Here is a 6000-nt window from a genome sequence, read left to right as displayed (position 1 = left end):
CTTATCAATAATAATATGAAATATTATTTTCTTGGGATAAGTAGGCTGTACTCCCCCTCAAAAATCTGAAATTACAGCCACCTCTTAGTCTATTAGTACCCCCCCCTATAAATCGTGTCATGCCTTGTGGATTTGGCATCAATCCATGATGAGGATTCATTCCACCCTTAGGATGGAGCTAAGATTTCTAGAGGTGGATTGAACGATTACAACTATTTTAATTTGCATACAAAAAATAAATTTGCTATTAACTAAATAGGTATAAGAGAAATTAATATAAATTTGATGATTTGTGGAAATTAATTATGATAATTTTTTGTACTCTAGTTGAGTAATTTGTGATACATTAGTTTGTACTCTAATTATGGTAACTTGTGGTAACCATAATTTGATAATTATGGCAATATTGAAATAAGTAATTAATATAAATTACCAACAAAATAAGTATAATACTTTAAAATAAAAATATAAGTTTCATAGATTAAATAATGGAAATAATAATATTAAAAAAATTAATTTCAATGAAATAAACATTTCCAATAAAATAACCCGAATTAAATAAAGGTAATAAATTACCATTAAAAAAATAACTACCACATATTAAACATTTTCAATAAAATAACCCAAAATAAATAATTTGGAAATAATTTACCTAATATTATTTTACATATTATCTTCATAAGTCATAATATTTAAAAATATTAATAATATTAATATTAATGTTTTTTTATAACTAATATTTTATTTTACATATTGCGTAGAAAACACTTAAACCGGCTTTGGCTAAAGAAATAGTCTAGACTACCAGGTAGATAGTTGGTTTCGGTTTCATGTCCGAAGTAGAAAACCCATAAGACCGACCCAATAGTTGGGGTCCATACGGGATTCTATGCAAGCACAAGCATAAAAATACAATTATTTAATTGACTAAGAGAATATTAATAATCAATAAAGCAAAACAAATCAATAACAAACCATCACAAGAGACTTTCCCCTAATCCCAAAAATCTAATCTTCATCATCCCCTATCTATTGACATAGCGGTAGCACGGCGAGGAAACTTCTTCCCAAGCTTTCTTCATTTTTTTTCTCATTCTCCCTGCCCTCATTCTTCCCTCATTTCCAACATATATTTCATTGTTCTTAATCTCTTCTTCCTCCCTCATTGCTTCTATTCGTTCCTCCTCCATTTTTTGTCTTCTCCCATCCATTCATCAATCCCTTACTCTTTGTTTCCTTCACCATTCGAACCGAGTGAACCGTTGCAACTGTCATTGGACATTACATTGTTAACTAGTTGGAGAAACTCACATTTGGAAGCTCGCCACTTATCACCAATCTTTTCATTACAATCCTTGAACGTCAATTTTATTCGATGACAAATAACTTAAGGTGGAAGCTAGATTGAACCCCCTCTTACGTCATTCGGTTGTAGGCTAAAATACAATCCATGTAAGTCTTGTTCTCACCTGTAACCCCTTATTTCCCTTTTTGATTGCATTTTCTCCATCTAGTTGTTGGTTACCAGGGGTGATAGTGAATCTTTGTGGAGTCATTCTCTATAGTTTTTTTGATGACATCAGAGTTTATAATGTGACCCCTACAATCGAATGCTAGAGACAATAATGGGATTACTATATGGGGATTTGAGGAGGTATGTGGGCATTTTGGTAATGGTTTAGAGAGAAGGGTAATCATTTTTGTACATTTTTAGCTATCATTTTTCTCTATTGTGTTGCTAATAACGATGCTATTGTTTTTTATTGCGCTTTTCTTTTCTTTTTTTTCCTCTTCTTTAAAGATTAAATCATGTTCAAATAAAGAAGCTAGTGAGTTACATATCATATTGTGTTTTTTGGTTAATTGTTTTCTTACAGTAATTTGTAATGTCTGTTGTCTCTATAATTGATTTGACTACAAAACGTACTTTGTTTTGTAAATTGGGGATTGGATCAATCACAAGGCTTTATGATATTTCAACTTGGTTGAATGAGTGTGCTTGAAATGAGAAATCTACTTGATTTAACCTCATAATACTATAACGAGGGCTTTCTGCCATGTTGGTTATTCTTGTCGCCTGAGTCAAGGAAGACCACCAAGCTATTGAGAATGAGAACTCAGATTGTTGTAGTAAAAAATAAGAAAATAAAAAGATGAAATAGAGAAAAAGGAAATAAAGCTAACAAGGGAGGAGAATAAGCTATAAAAAAGGAATAATAATAAAATCATAATAAATAAAGTTTTAAAAAATAAAAATTGATAAAAGAATATAACAAAAAGAAGAACAAATAAACTTGCTAGTCCCATAAAATCAAATAGGGTTCCATAAGAAAATAACATAAATAATTGATAAAATTAAGTTTAAAAATGAAAATAATAAAAAAGTAAAAATATAATTAGGGGATTCTCTTGTGATTGTTTGTTCTTGATTTGTTTTGCTTTATTGATTATTAATATGCTCTTAGTCAATTAAATAATTATTTCTTTATGCTTGTGCTTATATGAAACTCTGCGTGGACTTTGCCTATTGGTTCTCTCCCATCCGAATTTTACTCAAATTGGTTCAATTAATGCATTGGGTTTGGAGTCCATTAAATGAAAATTTATTTTTGATACAATTTATGGGGTTCCGTCACATTTGTTTCACTTGATTGATGGGTGGCGATTCTAAACCAGCCTAAGTGAGTCATTTTCTGACACACACAACAAGACGACCACAAATATCGAAAACTATTATAAATGACCATTAATGACAGTTGAATCAAATCAAAAGCACATTTCAACAAAAAAAATCTAAAATAAGCTTGAAAATCATACATGATAATGCTTTTTTTTTTGTTATTGGAGGAGAGGAGTGAGTTGCAACGTGGATCTATTCAACCTCTGTTTTTTCATATAAAAAAAAAAAGAGATAGATGGAACAGAAGTTACTTACAAGACAAAGACAATAACAAGTGAAACATACACACTAAAAAAATGAGACAAAATTGAGAATGTTATGAACCAACTTAACTTATTATGCTTCTGCACTATGGTGTCTTACACCTCCTATCTTTTTTTTATCCTAAATAGAGAGCGACACTTGAAAAGATCTCATAGAGGAAAATGATTGAGGAAGATAGGGATGTATGAGAGAGAAGGGAATAACTATGGAATGATGAACTTCCTAGGTAATAAAGAGAAAAACATTAAAAATGAAATTAGATTTGACAAGAAATTTTGTTGAGAAATTTCCTACCATAATTTGATGGACTTTCCTTTATATACTCTTAATATGGATGAAAGAGAGAAAAATTTTAGGTTGAGTTTAACAATTTGAGAGGAATATGAAGAAAATAAGAGATATACTCTAGAATTTCAAGTTTGGGGTAATGGAGCAAAGAGATGTTATCTAATATAGTCATTCTTGTTTTAATATATACTAATAGATGATTTACTTGTAAACCAAAGCTAGTAATGACATTATAGAAAAAATATATTTTAATTTTTATTACATTTTTAAATATTTTAAATAAATGCTAGTGTATTAAAAATGTTAATGGTAAAATAAAAAATCATACAACTAATCATCACCCATAAATTTTCTAAATCATAAACTTATAATACAATTAAGATCTATCATTTATAATTTTGGTTCGTTATAACATTAATAATCAATTACATTAATTTCAATGTGAATTGTAAAATTTAAATTAGGATATTTTAATAGCACCATATCACATAACGCTAACTAAAGATAAAAACTAAAGTGATAATAGAGCATTTAGATTTTGAACTTTTTTTATGGTATTTCTATAAATGTTTTTATTCATTAATTAAATTCAAAAACTAAAATATTTGGTCAATAAATGTGATGCTTAGTATCAAATTCATTATTAGATTCAATGTTTTGTCTTAAAATTGAAAAAAAAAAGAATTTGATACAACAACCAAATCTTTGTTGTTTATTTTTATATATTCTCATTTATAAATGTATATGAATCATTATGCACCACATATAAGAATGCTTATCATAACAAAAAAAAAAAGTGAAAAGAGATGGATAAGTAACTTATTTACTAATGTTCCAAATACTAATGGGGGGGGGGGAAGGGAGTTGATCAATGAGTATCTTTTTCCCATTAACTTTACCATTGTTCTTTTTGTATTATGAATGTGTCTCATTGTAAAAACAGTTTTACTTTTCAAAATAAAACTTACCAATATCCTAAGTGGATAAATAATTTTTTGAAAATATTGTTTGTATTTTACCAATTTTAATGTTAATTTTATATAGGTAAAAATGTAATTTTATTACATACCTGGAAAACTTAAAAATTAAAGAAACGTGGGCAAATGAATTCACCCAAATAGTATTACACATGAAACATTTACCTAGTAAAAACAGCAAAGTTCTAAACGAATGAGGCCACACAAAAGTCCATGTAAAGAATTGCAACCATTTTTTTAACTTAAAACAACCTATCAATGTTATGTTTGGTGATTAACTCGTTTGAGAATTCAAAGTACTTATTTGAGCAAGTACTTAATGTTGTTTAGTGACCGTTACTAAACCGCTTATATTTTAAGTATTTGTTGCAATGATGATGTTTGGTGAATCATTTCCCCAAATATTTATTTTAGCGTAAATGAAATTTTCAACCTCTACTTCACACATAAATATAAGCAATAATTTTTGTATATTATATTTTATATTTCAAATAAACATACAACATCATTATGTCGAGACACATGAGAATTCTCGTATAATACACATTAAGTACCACGTAAGTCTATACGTTTAATAGAAAAAATAATAATAATAATAAGAAGAAGAAGAACAATAGTAATAATAAAAACATAAATACATTATTATTATTATTATTATTATTATTATTATTATAGATTACATATATGTGTTATTCAATAAGCCAAAAAAAACGAGGAGCATCACTAATATGCAATAATAATTATAAAAAATGATAACACAAATTCTTCAAAATAATAATAAAAAATAAATCAAATTTGGATTGAGCAAAAAAATGGAATAACATCACGAATATGCAATAAATAATAATAAAAATATATGATAATACCAATTATTCACATTAATAATTAGAAAAAAAGACAAATCAAAACTTGGATTAAACAAATACAAAAAAATAGAAAAACATCACAAGATTGCAATAAAATTAAAAAACATCACAAATTCCCAATTAGTACCCTATACTTTGGGTCTAGTGTCACTTTGGTCTCCGAACTTTAAAAAGTGACAATTCAGTACCTAAACTTTCAAAACGTGACAATCTACTACATATTGTTAACTAGCTGTTAATCAACCGCCGTTAAATGGTATTTTAACAAAACACAAATACTCTTCAAATGTCATCTAATTTTCTTTATCAATTATCTAAATACTAACAAAAAAAGATTGTCCAAAATCCTTGTCTCTTCTATTAAAAAAAGTTGGAGTTACTAGAATGCCCACTCAAATGTAACCCCAACTTTCTTAAACGGAATAAGTGAGGATTTGGGACTATTAATATTTTGCCAATGTTTAGATGGTTGATAAAGAAGATTAAATGACATTCGGAGGGCATTTGTGTCCTTTTTAAATATCACTTAATGATAAATTAACTGTTGATTATTGTTAAGTATCCTAATCCTTAAAACCAAGAAGACTGATTGAAAATGGAAAATGACTGTATCACTAATCGATTTTTTGCCACTTTAATGGTCGTCGGTCACGTTGAAATTATGTTTTTCATTTTTGTTTGTGTGAATAGAAAAGGAAAACAGATTTCTCCATTGTGGGGCATCCAGAGAATTATAAAAAAGTATTTAGGGATTTGGCCATCGCACAAATTTTGAATAAATATAAAAAATAATTTTTAAGTTATCTTTTTTTAAGTATTTTTTCAAATCAGCATTTTTTATTAAATTATTTAACAAATATAAATAAGGGCTTATTTTCTACTTATTTTATGGACACAACACTTATTTTAAGTTATGTTTGATGAT

This window comes from Nelumbo lutea, chromosome 1 (genome assembly GCF_056320005.1).
Source record: "Nelumbo lutea isolate HS-2025 chromosome 1, American lotus-T2T, whole genome shotgun sequence".
In the NCBI taxonomy this organism is placed as follows: Eukaryota; Viridiplantae; Streptophyta; class Magnoliopsida; order Proteales; family Nelumbonaceae; genus Nelumbo; species Nelumbo lutea.
Note: the sequence above shows the minus strand (reverse complement) of the source record.